Here is a 25,116-nt window from a genome sequence, read left to right on the forward strand (position 1 = left end):
TTTGGGGAGGAAAGAAAAATCAAAAAGGGAGGAAGATTGGCAACAGATGTTAGCTCAGGGTGAATCTTTCCCTGAAAAAAAAAATAATAGTCAAGCTATGCATTTAAAATTTGTGTGCTTTATGCTATATCTCAATGAAAAGTAAAAGTAAAAAACATTAAATGCATGAAAGAGACGTTTAAACCTGCTTTTAGTCACTGTCAAAGGAAGGAAGCTCAAGTCACTTAAATGAGGAAAAAACACAGACTTCTGTCTTTGTCAGTGTGATCCGGGCCAGCCCATGCCCACTTGCATGCTTCACAAATACTCTCTATGTAGTACCCTGGCATAAGTCCGGCCCCGAATTAACCAGCCAATTTGGATAATTTAGACATGATTAACCATCGTCATCTCTCACCATTCAGATTTACCACGTGGGGATATCTAAATCATCTGTTGAGAAGATCACATCAGCCAAGAGGACTGTGCTGCTTGAATTCTGGCTCATTTGGCCTCTTGAGGCATATCATAAATCATGTGGTATAAGCAAATTTTCAGTCATAAACTACTTCCAGTTAGCACTCTACAGGGAAATCTTTTTTTTTCCTCTTACTTAAAATTGGGTTTAAAGCTCTCTAGTATTTATTACACCCAACTGTGGTCCCAAATGGAAATGTTCTATAGCCTTTACTACAACAATCTGTAGAACTCTTTGCCTGCATGGAGAATCTGGTTAGATTTCTTTTCTGGGAGACTGCCCTTCTGTTTATTTAAAGGGAGGGAGACGCATAACATTTTAAAGTGATCATCATTTTTTTCTTATGTGGTCCGAGTATACATCATTACATGATGTTAAACTACTGTCTAAAATTTTTCATTCTAATTCTAAAGAATTGCAAAGGCTATGATTTCTACTTTATTCTAAGTATTAACATTGTAAACTAAAACCATAGCATCACTCTTTTAACAGTATCCAGTGGAACCTAAATACTACAATGATATCCAACAGACATCATCCATTTACAAAAATAAACAATGTGCCTTACTAGTTGCAGATTTTTCTTTTTGAACTCACAGTGCCATCCCATTTTCCCCAAAGGATTTAACCTAATATAAGGCACATTTATGCTTGAAAATCCTTTATTGTGTACCTTATCTTAATTCTTGGCAACAAAAATATTTATATTAATTGAAATTAAAATCTCTACTTCCTCTGACCATAAAGCTATAAATGTTAAAATTTTCTTCAGATCGAATTGCCATTAGAACTGTTATTAGTGCATAATTGATCAAACCAATCTGAAAATTTATAAATCCTGAAAAAGTAATTATTAAAATTTAAAGGAGTTTTTTTTTCTTCTGGTTTGAAAGGCATCATGTATTCATGGATGTATATTATTTATTGCTAGAATGAGACAAGTTTACATCCATTCTATTTCTGTTTTTTGTTTTTATAGTTGAAAACATTAATGAATAGTTTCACATAAATAAGCAGATGGAAATGAAGTTTATTTTTTATGTGTCACTATTTTTAGTTCTTTATCAGTCATATGTCAAAAATTATATAGTGATATATTACTAAAATTATATTTTAATTATCAACTCGATCAGGGCCTCCTTCAACTTCATCATAAGCAAAGAATTAGTAGTTATTTGACTTGCAAAAGGATGTATTACTCAGTCATTAGTCATTTACTTTCTCAATAAGATAAAGGCTTTCCCAAGGCTTTTCACCTGACAGTCATTCCTGTTACTTTTTCAGATAAAGGCGCCTTGTTTAACTCAATATATTCAGAAAGGGAGATGAAATAAAAATATCATTTATTTCAATATATCTTAGCTAATACGCATTTTTTGACAAAGCGCTTCTTTTTTATAAAGTATTTTATATATATTTCCATCAAACATCTATACTTAACTCTTTCAAATCGTGGAAAATGGTTACCTTATAACCTAATTGGAAAGTTCAGTTTTCATTGTCTAGTAAATCGGCCAAGGTAGACTTACCTTCTGTCCCAAAATGTCTGCCTTCGTTTATCAGTTAAAAAAAAATTGATATGTTTTCCCATGATAACCATATCACTTCTGATTTCCGGAAGTGTTTCTGATGGATAAATCAGTGACTGGGTCTTAACATGAATTGTCACTGGGAGTCAGTCAGGTGGCTGCATCTTTAGTATTCTGTGACTAAGGGCTCACAGGACTCTCCCTCAGAATCAAGGTCAATAGGCAGGGGAGGGACAAGATGGAGTATGTAACAAAATTGTCTTCACTCTTGGTACCCTACTCACAGTATATCTAAGTTCAAAGTGTATAATGTGGGCCAAATTATCCTGTCTTTAATTTCATTCTTAGGTCTTAATAGAAATAGGTACAATAAATATAAGGACAGATACAAAGCCATATCCTGCATTTATTGTGCCTTGATTTAAGAAGTCTTCAGAGATATCAGTATTTCTAATTGTTCCTTTGATGGGCACCAGGAAGATTTATACTTCAAGGCATGCACCATGGTGAGATTCAGGATGAATAAAGACGAGCATGCTTTTTCTTTTCAAAGTAGAAGAGTGATTATTGGAGGGCAAGTGGGAAAGGAGAATATGTTTGCTTCCTTGACTGATTTCTCTAATAATACACTCTGTTCATTTCCAGTTTGAAAGTAATGCATGTATGTGCACAAATATACACATGTATAACATGTATGAAAACAAATTAGCTGAAATGATTTTGAATGTCAGCCTGTTATTTTTAGTATTTAAATTTGGCAGATGAAAGACAAAGCTTTGTTATTTTATTACGTTTTTAGATGGATGATGTGGCATGAATTTACTTATATTTGCTTTTTTTCCTTTACTCCACCTTTCAAGTTTTTTAAAAGATTTTATATTTTTAGAGCAGTTTTAGGTTCACGGCAAAATTGAGGGGAAAGTACAGAGATTTCCCATACCCCCTGCCCCGACATGTGCATAGTCTCTTCCATTATCAACATCCCCCATCAGAGTGTAATTTGTTACAATTGAGAAACCTACAATGACACAGCATTATCACCTAAAGTCCATAGTTTATATTACGGTTCTCTTGGCGTTGTACATTCTGTGGGTTTGAACAAATGTGTAATGCTATGTATCCATCATTACAATATCACACGGAGTGTTTTCACTGCCCTCAAAATTCTCTGTGCTTCACCTACTCTTCCTTGCCCTTAGCCTCCCACAACCACTGATCATTTTACTGTCTCCATAGTTTTGCCCCTCCTTTCAATTTTGTATATGCTGGAAAATCATAGGATGCTATAATATTTCAGCAGATCTGAAAGTTAGGAGAATGACTTGCAGAGTTAAAATTAAAAATCCTGTCTTTCCTGAAAAGGTTACCTACTGTCTAGCCAGAGAATAAGGTAGGAGAAGTCATGGAAAATAGAATCTGTTTGAAACTTAAATAAGCAAATCCAAAATGGCATTGGATTTAGTACTTTGAAGAATTTAGGTTATGAATAAAAGAGAAAAGGACATAGATAAAACTTGTGTCCTTTTTTCATTTAAATTTTTTTATTTATAAACAAAGTTTTAACTCCAAGTAGTTACCCCATGCTTGATTGGGGGAGAAGGAGAAGAAGAAAGTATCAGAAAGAGATAATAAAATATTTGTATAAAAACATGGCTTATTAATTCAAATGCACACTGCTGTTTTTAAAAAGTATGCTATTTCGAAAGTAAAAATCCATGTAAAAATTAGGAAAAGAGCATAAATAAGAAGTAGATATCATTCATAGCTACAACACTTAGAGACAGTCATGTAAGACTTTATTCCAGTCATTTGTCCATGCCTGTGTATTTTTGTATAGTTGAAATCATATTGCATGTATAACATGGCTTGTAACACTTTTCACTTACAATATTTTGTCATCTAACTAAAAATTTTAGAAACCTGGTTTTAATGACCATATAGTATTCCATCATATAGATGTATCATAATTCATTTCCAAGTTTTGCTCTTTAACTTTTGCTGTAATTAATATCTTTTCGTATAAATCTTTTTCTAAATTTCTATTTTTCTCTTAAGATAGAATTTTAGAAATGGACTTTTCAGAGCAAAAGAACAGGAGATTTTAAAAGCTTAAGTTGCTGAATTGTTTTACAGAAAGGATGCTCAAATTGACAATTCCACCACCAGTATGAGAGAGCAATCATTTGTTTGTGTCTTCTCAAGCACTGGGTATTAGCTTTAAAACTTGTTTGCTGACTGTGTAGATGAAAAAGCATCTCGTATTAAAATGCAGATTATTTCTAACTCATTCACTAATTCCTCTCTGTCTCTTTCTCTCTCTTAATCAGTTAGGTTTTATAAATAATGATGCATATTACCTACAAAAGTATGGAGATTGAATAAACAGGGCAGCATACTTAAAACCTCCCAGATTTTTTGTACAGCTGTAATGTAAATTTAATCATTTTAAAACATGATTCTCTTTAGAAGTATTACTAATTGCAATAAAGTTTGATGTTGAGAGTTCTTCATAGTTTCTTTCTTTTTAATTGTAATTTGTCCTTCAATGCATGCCATAGTTTCTCTAAATGTCCTTTCAATGATATACTTCTATTACACTGTGGTAGGCAGAATAATGCCCCCCAAAGATGTCCATGTTCTAATTCCTGCAAGATGTGCATATGTTATTATATACAGCAAAGGGGAATTAAGGTCGCAGATGGAATTAAAGTTGAAATCAGATGACCTTATTTCAGGAAGATTATTCTGGATTATTTCGTTAGCCCAATGTAGTTACAAGAATCCTTAAAAGTAGAAGAGGGAGGCAGAAGAGGAGGTGAGAGTAATGCAATGTGAGAAGGACTTAATCTTCACTGCTGGCTTGGAAGATGGAGGAAGCGGGCCATGAGCCAAGGAATACAGGCATCCTCTAAAAGCTGGAAAAGGTAAGGAGACATCCCGTTCACTAGAGCTGCCAGAAGGAAATGCAGCTCTGCCAACACCTTGATTTTAACTCACCGAGACCCGTGTTAGACTTCTGACTTACAGAAATAGGGTAATACATCTGTGTTGTTTTAACTCATAAGTTTGTGGCAATTTGTTACAGCAGCAGTAGCTAACTAATACATAGACAAATGCATTTTTGTGATTCAGTATGCATCTGGAATATTAAAACCTTCCTTGAGTCATAAAATTGTCCTCATTTCATTATCCTTCAAATTTCAAATGCTGTTTGCCAAAACACGAATTGATACATTTACTACAATGACGTTTTTTTCTAACTAAACTTAATAATATAAAACAGGTGTTTACTTTCTAAGATCACTTTACATTTTTCATGCACATTATTTATGATTTTCATTCTATGTACTGATCAAAATCTATTACCTTTATTACTCCAGTTGCCATTGTGGGATTGGCTCACCGCCCCAATTTTATTCCTTTACATTTTTACTGGGTAGAATTGAAGACCAATATCTCAGACAATGTAGGATAATGCTCACCTCCAGTGAATCAGCCCAAATTATTTGTTGCATGAATATTTCTGTTAAAATGTCCATGATATTTGCACCTTTTCAGGGTCTGAATTTCTTTAAAAGTCTGCATTAGTAGGTTTATTCATTCAGTAAACATTTATTGAGTGCTATAATATGTCAAGTTTTTTTGTAAAATATTGTTTATACAGAGAAAAGAGACTAGTTTATCCTCTTAAGGAGGTTGTAGTTTATCAAGACAAATGTACGCAACTAGCATAATGGCAGGCTAGACTTATGACTAACTTGTAAAAGGAACACATAGGGAACCCCTTTTATCTTTCCTCTAAACCACTGTAAAATTTTAACTGATCTACCAGCTTCCTCCCTGGTCCCACTGCAGTCCATTCTTGAGATAGTATTCAGAGTAATTCATTTAAGCTTAGGTCAGATCATGATGCTTCTTTGCTCAACTACCCCCCCAACCCCCGCCCCCAGTGGCTTCTTAACTCACTCATGGTAAATGTCCTCAAGGGCTGTGAGGTGAAAGGCCCCACATGTCTGCCTGTCGCTCATCAGCACACTGCCCCTGATCACACAGCTCCAGGCATGTGGGCATCATTTCTAGTTCTTAACATATACTGAGCATGTTCCTGCCTTGGTCTTAATGCACTTGCTATTTTCCCAGTCCAGAGAACTCTTCCTCTAGATGTATACCTGGTTTGTTCTCTCACTTCCTTGGGATTGCTGCTTAGATGTCGTTGTGTCAGTAAGGTTTTCCTTCAGCATCCTGTTGAACAGAAGTTACCCTACTGGTAAGGATGTCTGAGCCCCCTAGCCTGCTTAATATTTCTGCTATCCTGTGTTTTACTTTTGCTTGTGTGTTTTACTCTTCCCTATGGCATAGTTTATGTTTTATCTATTCTCTTTCTCCCTCTATCAGGAGATAAGCTCCAGGAGGAATTAGTTAATGTGATCATTGCTGTATTCCCATGTGTAGAGCAGTACTTGGCACGTAGGAGGTGCTCAAATATTTGTTGAATGAATGATTAAATGAAGGGAATCTGATTCAATCTCAGGATGTCAAAAGGATTTTCCTGTGGAAGTTACCTGAGAAATTGGTTTTGACAGATGCTTAAGAGTGACTCTGAAGGGACAGGAAGGGGTATTCCAAGCAGAGGAAAAGGTAGGCAGCAAGGCAAGAGATCATCAGACTTCCATTGTCACAAGTATAATTATCTTCCAAAGTGATTAGACTCTAAATGCATTAACGTTATATCAAGGAGAATGAGCCTCACCTCCAAGAAAACTTGGAAATTGTTTCATGTGCATGTCTTATCTTCTCAACTCAGAAAGGCAAATTCTTTCCATTACTAGTGGAAAGAAGATGAACAGTGAACATGGATAGACGACTTCCCGTTCAAGACGATGGAGATGCAATGGTATTTTATAGGATGAATGAAAACATTAAACATGGCCATGCATGTTCCTAGTATTGTGGTTTTGTATGTAAGGAACTTAAAGGGATGGGGGCTCTAACTTGGGAAAAGCTTTCCTATTATTTGGACATATTTGTTCTGCATCTGGCTCAGTGTTTCTGTTTTCAAATTGCACAGGAAGTGTTGGTTACAGCTCTGCTTTAGGCTGACTTTCTTTATAAGTTTTATAGACATTCAAATCTAGAGAATGGTAGAATATGTCAGTAACTCATGCAAAGGATAAAGGAGAGGGAATCTTTCAAAAGTAGTCATTCAAGGCTGGGATTGATAGGTGCAGTGTTAGATGATATATACAGTTACAAAAACATAGAATGGTATAATCATTGCCTTAAAGATACTTATAATTTAGTGAGAGGAGTAAAATGAACAATAAAGTTGCTATTATCAAAGCCACCATTTATTGAGGACATACAATATCCAGGCACAATGGTAAGTGATTTCATAGAGTAGTTACTTATTATTCATAGCAACCTCATGGGATAATTACTATTATATTTATTTTACAGATGAGGAAAGTGAGGCCTGGAGAGACTAAGTAACTTGCCCAAAGTCACAAAACTAGAAAGCAGTAGAGATAGTATTTGAACTCAGATCTGCTGAACTCCAAGCTCATACTCACGTTGTATTGACCTGAAAACACAAAGTTATATACTTAGAATAAACATTTAAGTAAAGTTTCATACCTAAATGTATATATACAAGCAACAATACAAGCAGTACAATGATAAAGTAATATAAGCAACTTGGTGTATATATGTATGTGTATATACATAATTGCTTGTATTGTTGAAGCAATTAGAAACAAGTAAATTAGTCTTTGCTCTTGTGCACTTGGCTAAACTCAAATACCAAAATGCAGAAATTACTAACATTCTTTTGTATTTGATTACATTTTAGAGGGTGAGTGGAAAGTTTTAATGGTTTTATCAGACTTTTATTTTTCCTGAGAAGTCAGAAAAATCAAAACTTTTTTCCCAAAGTGTGTTTACTTTTCTTCATTACTTTTCTTTTGTTGAGTAATATCTGTTATTAAGGAATCTAATGTGTATAGTACTGGATTGACATTTATCTTTCTAAATAAGCCACTTTGTAAAAATTTGGCATTTAGAGAGGTGCATTAACTTTTCTCTGCCCCTCTTTAGTGCTCTGCTGGAGTAATTCATCGGTCTGTTACACATCCTGGAGTACTTTGCTGGCAAAGTGAAGAATGTCATCTGCTAAAGCTCCAGAGAACATGCTGGCTTCTGTAGAAGCATAATAACTTATTAAAAAAACAACAGCACAACTCTGGAGATTCTGCTGAAGTTTTTGCAAATAATCCTCAGTGCCTCTGGAAAAATCTCCATGTTTCTAAAATTTCTAAAAATTCAGTAAAAATCTCATTAACTTGATGTTGGTATTTTATAGCCAGTTCTGATTTGAAGAGTAATTCCCAAGTCACTTAAATTACTTTATCTGTACAAATACACAAGTTGGAAATTTGACCCTAGTGCAATGTTCCTCCAGAAACAGTTGATATCAAGCGACCATTTTTCAAACTCTGGAAATAGTTAGAGTTAACTCAAAATTTGTAAAGCACCTAGCAAAAAGGAGAAAGGAAGAGGATTAAGGCAGTGTTTACATTTTATTTTTTCCTTCGGATTCTTTTTTCTAATCCCTTGTCAAATAGTTATTTGTGTCAACAGCAAGTGGTTTGCCTGAAGGAGCAATCCCTTTATGAGCTTGGCTCACTTAAAATCAAACAATGTCGTTTATATGTCCTTAATTCAAAGATGTTTCTCCTTGGTGTCTGTTATTTTAAATCATTAGAACTTTACTTTCCTAAGGTAGGAACAGCAGAAATGTATTTATGTAGATTAATAATGAATAAAACAAATTGCAGCTTTATTTCATAAAAATCAAACTCTGTATCTTTTTTTAAACCAGGATCTTCTCCTCCTAAAACTTTCTCTTGATAGCACCTGACTGAGCCAACGAATTAAGACTCAAGGAACCTCAGTCTTCTTTGAGTCTTATCTTGTCTTTCCTTCCCACTGCCGTCTAACGAGTGGCTAAATCTAACCTTCTTTTGCAACACTTTTAATTGTTTTCTATTTTAGCCTGGCTATTGCTGTAAACCAAGTTTCAGGTCCATACTGTCTAATGCCTGGAAATATTGTAGTAGAGTTCCTATTTGTCCCCAATTCGATTTCTTCTGTGCACCTCCTCCAGGACCCTCTCATTAATTTAACCTCCTGCTCAAGAACCAATGATGATTCTTATTTTAAAAATCATTTTTGAGTCCTTGGAACTCAATCAAGTGTCTTGCCAAGCTGATCCCAAACCTACCTTTCTAGAATTATTTCTACTTCTTCAGTTTACCATGTATGTTCTAGGAAAACTGCACAATGATGTTCTGAGTGTATGATCTGATTTTCCTATCTGGTCACCTTTGCTCATGATATCTTGAAAATGGGCTTCAGCAATTTCATGTACAGCAGCCTATATATGATCTACCCTAAGTTTATATAGATCTGGGATACAAGCCTAAGAGTGGAGATCTTGTGTTTAACCACAAGGATATTGCACATCTATATTTGTTTAATGATCAAAGATAGCATCCTACTATTTTTTCCTAATAAATGACAGCACTGTGGCATCCTACCTTGGAATAAACACTTTGGCTTAAACATATTTGAGAAAAAACTGTCATCTGCCTAATAAACTTTTGAGATAGTACATAGAGTGAACAAGAGCATGGACTCTGGCCCCAGACCCCTAGGATCAAATCCTGGCTGCTACTTGCTAGCTCTATAACCTTAAGCGTGTTATTGAACCTCTCTGTAACTGTCTGTTCATTTATAAGTTGTATTGATTATGTATGTTTATAAGGAGGATTAGGTGAGTTAATATATGTAAAGCGCCTAGAACAGTATTTGTAACTACAAACTAATAGAAAGAAAAGTAAAAGGTAGTCATTAAAAATGGTATGCAACAAACATATTTTAGAATGTCAAAATGTAGAAACCTAAAGAGCAGTGTTCTCTCTTGCCTTTTTAACTTGATTTATATACAAATTTCTTTTTTAAAAATTTTTAAAATTTTTGTTTTATTTTTTGATGAAGATTAACCCTGAGCTAACATCTGCTGCCAATCCTCCTCTTTTTTGCTCAGGAAGACTGGGCCTGAGCTAACATCCATGCCCATCTTCCTCTACTTTATATGTGGGATGCCTGCCACAGCATGGCTTGACAAGTGGTGCATAAGTCCACAGCTGGGATCCGAAGTGGCAAACCCTGGGCCGCCGAAGTGGAACACGCACACTTAACCGCTGTGCCAGCTGGCTGGATTCCCAAACTTCTTTACTGGGTACATCTCCTCCAAGGAATCCCAATCTTTGGGTATTATCAAATGAGAAGACCCTTTCTCATTGCAACCCCAGTGAAGAGCTGTAGATGACATGACTTGAAGTAAGCTGTCCCTTGTAAGAACTCCACAGCTGGAATTGCTTCTGCTGACCCAGAGACTCTCTACAGTGCGGCCATGGTCTTTGAATATGCTGGAGGTCAGAAGGACAGAGAGCCCTTGGAAATAATTATAATAGCTAATGAAAATAGTTAAGATCATTGATCAATACTATATGCCATCACTGTGTAGGTATTATTCATTTTATCTTATTTCAGCCTGACAACAAGCTAATGAAACAGACCGTGTTATAATACTCTTTTTTTCTAATGAGGAAATGGAGATAAAGAGAGAGTAAATAGCTTGTGTAAGCTCATACAGTCAGAAAGTAGTGGAACCAAATGTGAACTGAGAAGTCAAACTCAATCAATCTGATTCCAGACAACCCCCTTTTCTCACCACTTTAACCACTAAGCATATTGCCCCTTTCTATAAATACTTACCTCTTGTATTAGTTAACTTGCACTGCCTTAAAATACCACAGGCTGGGTGACTTAACAGAAATAAGTTTTCTCACAGTTCTGGGGGCTAGAAGTTCAAGATCAAGGTGTCAGGAGGTTTGATTTCTCTTGAGGCCTTTCTCCGTGGCTGGCAGATGGTGGCCATATTGCTGTGTCTTCATGTAGTCTTTCCTCTCCCGGTGCCTCCCTGGTGAGTTCTTTTTTTTATTTGTTTATTTATTTTTTCTTCCTTTCTTTCTCTCTCTTTTTGTTTTTTGAGGAAGATTAGCCCTGAGCTAACTGCTGCCAATCTTCTTTTTGCTGAGGAAGACTGGCCCTGAGCTAACATCCGTGCCCATGTTCCTCTACTTTATATGTGGGACGCCTACCGCAGCACAGCCTGACAAGCAGTGCCATGTCCGCACCTGGGATCCGAACCAGTGAACCCTGGGCTGCCGAAGTGGAACATGCAAACTTAACTGCTGTGCCACCAGGCTGGCCCCCAGTGGTGTGTTCACATTTCCTCTTCTTATAAGGACACCAGTCAGATTGGATTAGGGCCCACCCTGGGGGCCTCGTTTTAACTCAATCCCCTCTTTAAAGGCCCTACCTCCAAATATAGTCACATTCTGAGGTACTGGGAGTGAGGGCTTCAGCATGAATTTTGGAAGGGCACAATTCAGGCTATAACATTTTTGTTATCTGTGACCCCAGAAATCCATTCTTGAACTGTGTTGCATTAAAAAAAAAAAAAAAGAAACAAAAAAAAAAACATGCTTCAGGCAAAAATTTCAATCTTTATTCATACTTCTCTCAATGAGCATCTGATGATTTTGTCAGCAGTAACTCTTATCTCTTGTCCTTTCCTATCTTCAAACATCCCAGCTCTTGGGAATTGCTCACACTTTTATTCCATCACAGCACCCTTGTCTAGGTCTACCTGCCCTGCTGTTTTGCTTGCTAGATCCCGTCTTCTCTCAAAGAGCAGAGGCCCTGGGAGAGAAGTTCTTTGTTCAGTTTCATGGTTCTCTTTTGAGAATCTGCATATACTAACTTAGTTCTCTTTTCCATATAGTTCCCCACATGACTGGCAAAGAGGGGGAGGGAAGGGTGTGGACCTTGTCGTGTTCATGGTCTCTATCCTGCCACATTAGCTTCTATTGAACACTTACTCTGAACCAAGCACTGTGAGGAAGTGTTTTACATCCATCACTTTCTTTTCACTTATACCTTAGGTTTATGTTAGCTAAAATTACTATCTCTACTTACAGATGAGAAGAAAATGGGTGTTTCAAGAGATTATATTGTTTACTAAGTGTCATGGAGCTAGTAAATGGTAGAGCTGGAATTTATACTTCAGAGCTTAGGTTCTTAACCCTGGTGGCCTGGCTGCGATTATTAATAAACCGTTATCATTATATGTTACATGGCTGAGCAATTTCTCCCTATTTATGATGGTGAAGAATTTGTAGACACTCATTTAAAGAGGACTGTTACAACCATGTGAGTGTAACACTTTGATCCACAAGATTGCAACATATTAAAGAGTATGGAGATTATTAAAATAAGTACATTTAGGTTTCAAAATGACTGTATTGTTAAACAATTCATACCCATATATAAAAAGTCCTTTTTAGAGCCTCTGGGCTGCATGCAGGTGCTAAACATAAATGGAACCCTGATAGGATCTCAGAAAAAGAATCCCACGTTCCAAGTGTAAGTTGGAAAGCCAAATATTGCACTGATTCTGGCTCTGGGAAAAGTACATACTGTTATATTCCAGCACATCAGAATTTTCCAGGGATGTGCCTGGTGTCTTGGAGTAAAGCCAATGTGATTTTTCTGCCATCTAAGTCTTGCTTCTTTATAGGTCTCTTTGCCATGTTCATTATGTAAATCATAGCTTCCTGTCCCTGAATTGTGAGACTTTTTTCTTTCTCTATACTAATGGAAACACCCTCGCTGTTTTCCAGAATCTTGCAGATATAATCATCATTTGTTCCTTTATAGCTACAGGCTTGACTTTATACAAATGTATGACAGACAGAACTGATGAAGGGAAGTCGGTCACATGCACCCGTACCATTCCATAATTACTATTACTTTCATTTATTAATTTTAGTACTTAAATAAGAACCCGTAGGTTGTCTATTTTTGGCAGAGGGAGGAAGATTTTACTTTTCTGTTGTTCTGCTTTACTTGGAAACTTAGACCCAGGCTTTTAAAAAAACTCTGATGTTATGACATTCAATTTTAAATACGTTTTACTGGTCCTCTATCTTAGTTTGGACTGACAAATCCTTTTAGGATCTTTGGAAAGATGTAATTTTTCAATCAATTTGAAAAATCAACAAACCCAACATCAACCACTCAGCGAAAATAGAAATTGATACCATTTAGAATCACTGAAGGCTACATATCTATGATTCTAAAAACATCATTTAATGAGAATAAATGATCAGTATTGATTTATTTTCAGTGAGACTTGAGGGTCAGCTTTTAGTGTGAAGGATTCATTTAACTGAGTCTAAAGAAATAATATGTGAATGCCTAATATTTATGAATAAAATTAAAAGAGCAAATGGGTTATATAGGTCCTAAGAATCAAGTATCCAGTTGACAGAAAGTTATTCAGAAAAATCCCAATATTGCCTAAATAGCATAAGGAAGTGATGGCTGACTCTCAACTTTAGAGAGAGAGAAAAATTTTCTCAAGTCACAGATAACAGGCGAATTCTTTAATTCTAGCCATAATGAAGACTTTTGGTGGGATTTATATATCTTAAAATTCCCAAATCTTATTCTCTGTAAATTTAAATATCTTATTTATAATTACTCCTGAATCACTTTCTGAAGACACGAATTTATTACCATTGTTTTGGATGATAGACTATCCCTTATACTAACAATTTTAGGAATCCAACCATATGACAAAATGAGGAAGATGGCAGAGAGGGGAATATGGCCTTGTCAGCAGGCTTGGAGGACATTCAGAGAAGCCTGTGAAGTGGCTGGGTGGGTCTCCAAATCCTGATTAAGAATCCCAGTGCAGATTAATGGGAACCTGACTGAAATCAATGCATTTGACTGATCTCAGCTACTCAGACCCCAGCACCTCCGCCCTCTCCCGGTCAAACTGATATGGAGTGGCCCAAGTCTTGAGGCATTAAAAACATTCTTATCAGGCAGAATATTCCCAGGACTCAAAGGTCATCTCCTAGGAGCCGGGCCAAGGGCCATTCTTGAAGACAGGCCTTTCTTGGAATGTGCAGGGTTTAAAAGCCGAAGCCTCAATTAACCCTTTTGTGAACAAATTTATAGCTACAGAATGGTAGATGAATGGGCTATTTCACTACAATTTTATTCAAGTACATTTCTCAAAGTAGTTAAGGAAGTTGTAGGGCTCATGTCAATAAGAGTTCTAACTGTGAGAGGAAACTATTGTTCTGAATCTTTTATTAGTGGAGAATTTAGTAAATCATCTAGAATTCTAGAAGGAAATCCATGTACTTTAGTATCCTTTAATAAAGGAAAGAGTACATTTGCCTTAAATCAAATATTTGTATTTTTTCCCTTCATGGGAATTCTTGTTTCTTCAGAGGAGCCAAAAGAACAAGATATAGAACCCCAATAATTTCAAATAGGAGTGTAATATTTTCACAAGAAGCACTGATTTATAAGTCCAGCTTCCAGAGGTACAGACAGGTTTATCATCTAGCAATAAATGTCTAAATGCATAATGGAATACAAGGCCTAATTTCTAAAATATATTTGGATGATGCATTACTCATTGACAAATGTGGCTAAAGCCAAAGAAAAGAGTTCAATTATTTTTTTAAAGGTTGGTTGTACAATGCATTATTAAAGCCTCTAGATAAAAAGCAAAAATATTATCTAGTCTAGTATTATGGGGAAAGATGGAGGAACATTTGGTCATTTTTGTTCATTTGTTTGCTTTCTTAGTTTTTAAAACTCTAATAATCCCTTTCAATTTTGGAGCAAATACGTATCTAGTGGTGACAGAGGACCAGTGGTTAATATTAGAATCAGCTTATCACGAGAAATGTATATTAATAGTCAGGATACTTTTACCTTTTGCTAATAGCTCACGCTGGCACTAATTAGCTGTAACATAAAAATAATAGAAGCCATGCATACCTCTTAATTTTATGCATACTTTGGAGGTTCTATTCTCCCATGAAAATGATTTGTTCAGTTAAATCTCAATAATGATGGCCCCAACATTCCATTATAAATTCAGAGAGGTATGTATGTGTATCTATTTCAAAATGGCCAAATTGCTTATGCTGTTTATAAAAACAGTAGAACTTGAGTAGACACAAAAGAATATGGCTGGTTTTAATTAAACTGTAGCTGGAAGAGGAAAGGTGATATGGGTTTTTGACAAAGAGTAGAGCAGTTGCATGTACGGAAAGTACTGGATCCCACTTTGTTATAGGATGTAACAGTGGGTATGGGATCGCCAGAAATGCCACATTCCTCCAAATAAAACTTTATTAAGAAAAGACCAAAATTTGAGCCCAAGAAGTCCTGGGCTCAGAGCTTCAGATTCAAGAGAAAAATTCTTAAATGTAACTTTCAGGTGCCCTGTAGAGCATTTCTTAAAGCCTCCATTTTCAAAAGGCCATTTCAGTAGCTGCCCCCATGGTTCTTATTAATAGTCTTTCTTTTAGCAGTTGTTTTTCTTGTCAAACTTCACAATTCTAGATAGATGAATGACAACTTGATTGGCAGCTTGACATTGCTAGATAAACTAACTCATTTTTGGAATAAATTCAATGTCCAGTGGCTCAGAGGGCTGCAGACTGAATATGTCAGAAATTTGTTCTTATTTTCGATAAATACTTCTACTTGTTTCATTAACAATAATCTAGAGAGCTAGAATTGTTGAGAAGAGTTTTATGATAATTGTGACTTTTTAAAAATTGTATATTTTTAAGATCTAGGGTCAGTGTGAGACTCTATTCTTAAGTAGAGGCTTCTGGAGTGATTTTCACTGGAAGCCATCTCAATTTGCTTTTTCAGGAATCTGTATTTTCAGAAGTACAAATGAACAATAATTTTTTTCTGAAGTTCAAATGTAACATGCAAGTCAGTTTACCTTCAAATGAAGACTTGCCTTCTTCCCATTGGAGAAGATAAATTGATAAATAAAATTCATCACTTTATTGTCAGCATTCCTCAGAGTAAAGTATAACTCAAGTACATGACATAAGATTTTGCTAAAACAACATGATTATAAAAAGGGCAACAGTTGAGGCCGGCCCCTGTGGCTGAGTGTTTAAGTTCCCGTGCTCTGCTTTGGCAGCCCAGGGTTTTGCTGGTTCGAATCCTGGGTGCGGACATGGCACCGCTCATCAAGCCATGCTGAGGCAGCATCCCTCATGGCACAACTAGAAGGACCCACAACTAAAAATACACAACTATATGCCTGGGGGCTTTGGGAGAAAAAGGAAAAGTAAAATCTTAAAAAAAAAAAAAAATGGCAACCGCTAACTTCTAATGCTCCCAAATGTGGAAGATTAGCAAAACAGCAACAAAAATTCAATTAAAAAAATTCAAGGTATACTTATTGAGGTTTTACTTGGTGGAAAACAGTATTATAACCTTTGAGGGATATCGGAAAAACTAAAATCAGTGTTCCAATTACAAAGGAGTTAATGATTTTATCATAGCAGATAAATGAAACATCTATTGTTATAAGTAGAGGCAATGAGGGGCCCAAGAATTTCTTATGAAAAAGAGGAAACTAGTGTGAGCTCAAAGATCTGGAGATAACTCCATAAAGGAAGTGGCAAGAAAAGCCAATCTTGAATGAGGGATATAATTTGGACATATGGAGGGAAGAAAACAGTAAGCCTTTGGGGAAAATCATAAATAAAACAAGAGGGCTGGGATAAGCAAGTTAGGACCATAAGCATGTCTGTAGTATCAGACATCAAAATTTTGCAGGCTTGGGCTTGGCTGTATTAGATTAATAAGTAGTTCCATAAAGCACACTGTTTTTGTACTTCCAATTTCTAAAGAAAATCTGAGAATTGTGTTTATATTCCTCCTACATTTAGTCTCTCTTGCTCTCCTTTCAATATGCTTTCAACCTAAATACTTGGATGTCTAATAACTCTTTAGGACTTAAGGGAGTCAAATCTTGAAGGACATTTCAAGGAATTTCAAATGTCTATTTTTGATGTTCACATTCTAAAATTTCTCAAAGTATTGCAAACTTGAGGAATATTGGAGGAAATATAAAGAATGCTCATTGAAGTTCCCTTTTTCCATTTCGTTTTAGGTGATTCAGGCTTTCCTTCCCGATGCCCCAACACAGCTGTTCTTAGTATCTCTGCACTGATGTATCTTCACATTCATGTGACATTTATGAAGGGGAAACACAAGGTATTGATTCATTTCCAAATGCTCACAAATGAAATCCATCGTGTCCCTGCTGGTGAGTCATTTCCAAAGTGGTATTAACTGGGATTTGAGACCAGGGTCTGGAAGGACATTATAGCATAGGGATGAGTGCTTTAGGTAAATAGCTTGTTTCTCTTGCTGTTTCTTCAACTCTAAAGCCCTGGTTAATATAAATTAAACTGAAAAGTTAAAATAAAAAGGTGTTGGAACTTCACCCAAACTGCAATCAGTGGCAGCAGTTTAGCATCCCACTAATCACCATCGATGTACAACTTGGCAAATAAAAAAATGTGCTTACTACGAGAATTCACCTTTAAGGTAAACACCCTAGCTCCTTCTTCCAAAAAATTGCTATTTTTAAAGTATTCTTATGCAGAAATTCTAGAAACATTGCAAATTACAAACACCATATTTTGTTCTGATAGAAGACCTCTAACAGCTATTTCACCCTTTGCTTTTTTGGTATGCATAAAGAAGATTCCTACAGCACCCAGTGTAGGGAAGGTGCATCTTAGAAAGATTCAGACTGTTCCATTTCCCAACATGGGTGTCTGACAGAATATCCAGGAATTACTTAAGTGTTTCCTTTTCCAGTTAGATTAGGAGCTGAAGTAAATTGTGATGGATGTCACTATAATGTATCAATATCTGATTCTCCTTTTCCTCCTGAGGAAAGACTATACTTCTCAGTTACCTTGCAGATAAGAGAGAGTAGTTTCTAATTCTAACCAACGCAATGCGAGCAAAAGTCAGGTGTGATACTCCTAGTCTGAGGCAGTGAAAGGTTCTACTAGATTCTCCAGGTTCTTCTGCCTGAGAGATTTAGAGGCAATCCCTGGGATCTGAGACGGTAAACCACAAAATCAAATGAGCCTAGATTACCAGGTCTCTGACTGGAGGATAGCTGCGTCAAGAGTCGCCCAGGGTTTGCAGCTTGCTTAGCATAACAGAAAAATAAACTTTTGTTGTATCAAGCCACTGAGATTTTGAGATTGTTTGTTATCGTACCATAGCCTTTCCTATCCTAACTACTACAGAGGGTTAAATAATACTTCTTTAAGAAAAAATGACTTTTGTTTAAATATTTCTTCAGTTTGGGGGAGATTAAATCACTCAAATTCAGAGAAAAATAACAAAAAACCAAAAACTTAGAATCATAGTATCCCTTGATCTGTCTCTTCATTCTCCCATTGCTTTCAAATTGTTATTATATGTATGGATGAAGCACACCTTTCAGGAAGTGGAATTCAGGCTGGTAAGTAGAGATGAGTTTCTATATATTGATTCTATTCTTTCTTTTTTTGGGGAGGGAGAAGTGACATTTCCCTCATAATCTATATTTTAGATATCCTTTCCACATTGACAAAAATTACTTTGTTTTTCCATAGTTTGTAAAGAAAACTACTCCAAACCTAAAACACTAAAACATAGAGGCCAAAATTAAATTAAAGAGTCAAAATGAAACTGAAGCCAGGAATTACTAAATACTTGTTCTCTTATCAAGGAATTTTGGATGCCAATGCAAAGTGAGTGTAGGTGTGGGCTGCAAGGCTCCAAGAGGGAAGCAGGAAGTATTTTTCTGGCATCACCAAAAAGTTGGTTCAAAGTAGCTATTATTTCATTTGATCTTTTCTGCCCAATTGATGCCTTAGTTACTTCTATGTTGTCGTATAGTCTCCCTAGAAGATGAACACATATTAACATAATAGATTTAGATATTTTGTAATGACCAGTAAGTGTGGTGTGGCAGATTTCATTTTCCAAAGATAGTTGTACCAGTGTATCTCAGATCACATGCTTTTCTTGCAATGTAACATTGATACTCTTCCATTGAGAGATAGGTTGTATGTTCCCTCCCCTTGAAACTAGGCTAACCTTATTAACAATTGCCTCTACCAAGAGAATGTGGCGAAAGTAACACAGTAAGACTTCGGAGGCTAAGTCGTAAAAGGCCATATGGTTTCTGCCTGTTTCTCTCTCTTGGGATATTTGACAAAGGAAGACAGGGTTGTCATGTAGGAAGTAGGGCTGCTTTGAAGCCTCCATAGAGACAGAAGATCTCCAATCGTTCCAGGCCCAGGTCTTCAAGTCTCAGCCCAGGCACCAGACATGTGAGCGAGTGAGCCTCCAGGTAATTCTAGATCTCAGGCTTGGAGCAGCACTAGCCAGCCCTGATTTCCCACAAAGCCCTTACAAGATTGCAGGCTCATGAGGAAAACAAATGTTATTATAGTTTTAAGTCAAGTTCTTTTAAAATTAATTTTTATTGAGATATTTTTATTTGATTATATTAATTATACTATTTGAGATTTGATTCACATGCCGTAAATTTCATCATTTTGAAATGTACAATTCAGTGGTTTTTAGTATATTCGCAAGTTTGTGTAATCAATACTACTATCCAATTTGAGAACATTTTTGTCACCAAGAAAAGAAATCCTATTAGCAGTCATTCCCATTCCCTCTTCCTCCTATCCTTTAGCAGCTGCTAATTCACTTTCTATCTCTATGGATTTGCCTATCTTGGACACTTTATATCAATGAAATCATACAATATGTGCCCTTTTGTGGCTGACTTCTTTCACTTAGCATAATGTTTTCAAGGTTCATCCATGTTGTATCAAATATTGATACTTCACTCATTTTTATGACAGAGTAATATTTCACAATTTGGATATACCACATTTCATTTATTCTTTTATCAGTTGTTGGACATTTGGGTTGTTTTCACTTCTTAGCCATTAGGTGTCAAATTGTTGGGTCATATGGAAACTGTATGTTCAATGTTTTGAGGACCTGCCAAACTATTTTCCGAGGTGACTGCACCATTTTACATACCCATCAGCAATATATGATGGTTCCAATTTCTCCACATCCTTGCCAACACTTGTTATTGTATGTCTTTTTGATTATAACCATCTTTGGGGTTATGAAGGGAAGTCGCTAAATTTTGGGTCATTTGTTACACAGCCGTGCTAACTGGTTTGATGGAAAAAAAAAAACAAGATTGGGAATCAAAAGACATGAGTTCAAGTACCATGTTTATAACTTGTAACTTGACCCTCTGGGCCTCAGTTTTTTCATTTATATGATGAAACTACTTCTTCCACTTCTCATTATGTTTTAGTACATTTTTTCTTCTCTATGCCATTCAAATCAACTTATCTAAATGTCCATTGAAATTTAGGTAAACTTTGTGAAGCACATTTATCTATATTATCAAACTGAACATGGATTTGTTTCATTTTTTAAACAGTTAATAGATATTGATCAAATAATCAAAGACCAGTTACATGATTATAGAGAAGACTAATGCAATTATAAATCTGCCATATTTAAATGAATGAGAATCTTTGTATGGGGTCTTTGAACTTATTGGTTATCTGAATGACTTGAGCTGTATATACCGATATAACGTATGATAGATAAATCGATTTATGAAAAGTGAACTCAGCTAGCTTACATTGTCCATCTGGATCCTGTCACCCCTAGAAAGAAATTTAAAGAACCGTTTCATGGTTCATGGCAAATACACTGATAGGACTGATTGGATAAAAGTTGAATTCCTTTACAACTTTTAAATGATGTCAAGAATTTGAGGTTATATCACTAAAAAATTGTTCAGTGTTTTTATTGACCATTTAAAACATAGGTGCATTAGAAAGAAATCCATTTCATTCAAACAAAGTCAACTCAGTTCAAGTCTTTAAACATCTTGGTGCAGTATAACCTCCCTTTGTTTTTTCATAGTTTGAAACTTGAAGGCGGATCCAGTTAATAACACTGACCTAGAATTTTGATCCTATTCTTTGACTCTATACTCTTTGACTTTGTCTATACAACCATTCAATTGGATTGAATATGCTTTAAAGAAAAAAGTCAGAAAACAATATCTTTTGGCCTACATGATATCAAAATGTTACTTTTTCTAAATTTTTCGATGTATAAAATATCATAACTGTAACCTAAGTCACCAAGAAAAAACTGATGGAAAAAAAGTAAAGTTGTATATGCAAGATTCTTAAAGAATTTTGATGTGTTTTTGTTTTGTGTACATGAGCTCCAGAAAGATGACTTTGTTCTATTATACTTCTCCATAGCACTTTTTTTTTTTTAAAGCTTTTATTTATCTATTTTTTAAAGATTGGCACCCGAGCTAACAACTGTTGCCAATCTTCTTTTTTTTTTCTTCCCAGAGCCCCCAGGACATAGTTGTATATTCTAGTTGTGAGTGCCTCTGGTTGCGCTATATGGGATGTGGCCTCAGCATGGCCTGATGAGCAGTGCCATGTCCACACCCAGGATCTGAACCAGTGAAACCCTGGGCCGCCAAAGAGGAGTGTGCAAACTTAACCATTAGGCCATGGGGCCGGCCCCTCCACAGCTCTTTGAACAGTACTCTACATAGAATAATTACTTTCTAAATACTTGTTGAATGATAAATATTTAATCTTAAAATGCAAAAGATTTGTACACACTACCTAGGTTGTGATGCAAAATAGTTTCACACCTAGAGTTTTGTCAACTTAAGTTGGTAATTGTGCACTTGTTATTAATTATTGTTAAATAAAACTCCAATTATACATATTGTTGGAATAGTTAATAAAGGTAGAGTGATTCTACAGAGGTGGCATGTTACAATGGAACAGCATTGAAATGGAAAGTTGCAGTCAGATGCCAAACTTCTTAGAATATCTTTTTAGTGGAAGTCTTGTTAGGAGTCCTAGGGCAGGTCAATTTGAATGAAATCTTAAGTAGAGACTCATCCTTAATTTACGTATATTTAGAATGGATAAGTAAACAAACAAGAAAACACACAAGGAAAGACCAGGGATATTTCAGTTAGCTCCCCCTGGCTCTTAAAACAGAGTATGTGTGGCTCTATTCAGTTCCGGAGTAGCTGAATGACCTGTAGCCAGGGTGTTGGGTTTCATTCTTTCTTTGGTCCAGGGTTGCTCAGGTAACATGGTTTATTATATTGTACTTCAAAGTATAAAGACTTAAAACTAACCATAAGAATTTAGCCTCTTTCAACTTTGCAGAGATCCAAAATAGAATACACCTGCAGAGCAATGTAACTGAATTCCATTAAGCAATCACCTGCCAATATTTGAATTTTGAGAGGATATTAAATGTCTTGTTAATTTAACTATGCTCATAATGCCAAGTTCTGAAATTTTGTCGAAATAAAGTTAAAATAAATATGAAATAACTCAAACTAGCATCAGAGACACATTGAAAGATAAATGAAAAACAGCACACGAATCTATGCAGCCTGTTTATATCGCCCTGGAGATTTAGATAAAGAAAAACAAACATAACCTTTTCAGCTGTTTCTCACAAGAGAAAAAGAAATTAAATATTTGATTATAATTGTTTTAATGAGCTCTGATTCAAAATGATGAAGTTGTAATGGTTTGGGTAAAAAATATTCTGTTAATGAGCTTTTATTTCTATGAAAACCTGCAAGATGTAAAACTCTCCAAGGATAAAGTTTAGTGGCAAAGCAGTGTTTACTTTCTGAAAATTAAAATCCCTAATATTTATCTGCTTTATTTTCAACCAACATACTTATTAGTTTTTGATATTACCATGGAAAAGCGATGTGTTGAAAGAACACAAACAAAATAGTACAATAGACATAGAATATGTTTATGTTACTAGTTTTCAAACTGAAATTTGGCTATAAGGTAAACTTCTTCGCCTGATGTTTAGGAATCTCTTAGATTTTTTTAAGAAATAATTTATGTCTCCTATTCTGACCACAGGCACAGAGTAGTGAAAAAAGGTATTCCATGTGAAACAATAAAACCACCAGGTCTATTTAAAGCAGGATATTATAAACTGATACTTGTTTAGAATATCCATTATCATTTCCTCACTAACGCGTATTCCAAAATGACCACTCTCTCTAAAGGAAAGTTAAAGATATGATGAGCAGATGTCTATCATTGATTTCAACTTTTTAAGTTATGACTCAGTAAAACAAAGCAATGTTTGAATTAACATTCAATATTACTATTACAAATTACGAAAGATTAAATCCAGCCAATTTAATTTACCTGCATATTAGAATTCTAAGTAGTTGTCAATGAGAAACAGAAAAGAAAGATATGATTGTGAAGGGCTAATGAAAGATTCTATTTAGGTGATCAGGAAGTTTGGTAAGACTGCCACTGAGGGTCGTTGATTTGTTAAAGTTTCACTCTAGCAGTGAGATCTCAAGCTAAAGTTCATCCTCATCAGTGAAGAGAAAAGCTTTGAATTTTGAACTTCTGCACATAGTCAGTTCAATTTAACCTCTAAGTTTCAGCTGGGTAATGGCAATATGCTGCTCGATATAACACACACATACACACTCATCTTTTTTCTCTGGCTTTGTAGTGTGAAATAGAACAAGTTGAGAAAATGTTAAGAAGGAAAGGGAGCCAGTGCCTGGAAGCTTCTCTCCTTAACCTAGTTAGTTTCTTTTCCTCTTGTATTTCAGTTTCACAAGTTTAGGTATACCATAGGATTCCTTGTCGTTATAAATGTTTAGATGTTGAAACAGTTTACTTGCAAACCTAGTATATTGCCAATAAGCTGGCAAATATGAGGACAGTATTTTTGCTAATTCCTGTAGGTATATACACTACAATTCATAAGCAAAATAAATTAGAAAATAGATTTTTCTATTCTTTCAGGGCCAGATAAGGAATAATGGCAATAATAATAATAATAACAGCTTGTAGTTGTTGATTACTTACTCTATGCTGCAGCCTATTCTGAGCGCTTTATATATACATTATCTAATTTCATCGTTACAAGAATATTATGAAGGTAGGTACTGTTTTAATCCTCATCTTACCGATGAGGAGGAGCCTGTGACACTGAAGAATTAGGTAGCTTGCCTAAAGTCAACAGCGATTGTCAAATCAGAATGTTTTAATAGAGGGAAAGATTAATTTGGGGGTTACAAGGCAATTAAGTTAATCTTCTTGTTACTTTATTGAGCTGAAAATGAGTTAACAAAATCATGTTTCCAGTACATGGTTTTTAACTGTTTATTACATATAAGAATCTATAGATATTATATAGTGTGTAGTATATTTCTAGAAATTACAAAATAATAATCACTATTTATTCATTTAACAAATATTTATTGAGTCATTACTGTCATCTACCAGGATGTTCTAGGAATTGAGAATAAGATATTGAATTTCCTGCCTGAATTGAGTTTATATTCTAGCCTTATCATACCATTCAGCAACTTACTGCACTCAAAATTGTGTTTTTAGGATTAATCCAATCACACATAAATTAAGTTTTTTTACATTTTCAGTTAGTTTACCATACATGAATATACCACATCTGATTGATTGATTAATCTCACTGCTCATGAACATTGAGATATTTATCAATTTTGTATTATTAGAAGGGATGCATCTGTGAACATGTCTTCTTGTGTGTATGTGTGAGAATTTTCGTCTGGCGTGTATATTTTTTTGGTTCTCACATTAAAGCAAGTTAAACATTTTTAATTCTTCTTTTGACTCACTGTCTCTTACCTCCATGCATGCTACTGTGTTTTACTGTAACCCTGGTGACAAGACATGCCCAGATTCTCAATAAGTGTTCTTGAGACTTGGTACCTCTGTCCAGCTTCAGTTTAACTAAGCCTCTTGGGATTTGGCCATCAGGAGAAAGAACTTATTTGCTTTAATTTGAGTAAAAGCAAAATCGTACTTGAGAACCCATAAATGTGAGACTTTACGAGAAAGAGTATAGAGGACCTTTCTGAAATCATGGCTAGAGAAGGAACATTTACAGAGCAAGCAAGTCACTGTATTTACCATCTGAAAGAAATACATGTAAAATTTGGAT

Source organism: Equus caballus, chromosome 14, assembly GCF_041296265.1.
Source record: "Equus caballus isolate H_3958 breed thoroughbred chromosome 14, TB-T2T, whole genome shotgun sequence".
NCBI lineage: Eukaryota > Metazoa > Chordata > Mammalia > Perissodactyla > Equidae > Equus > Equus caballus.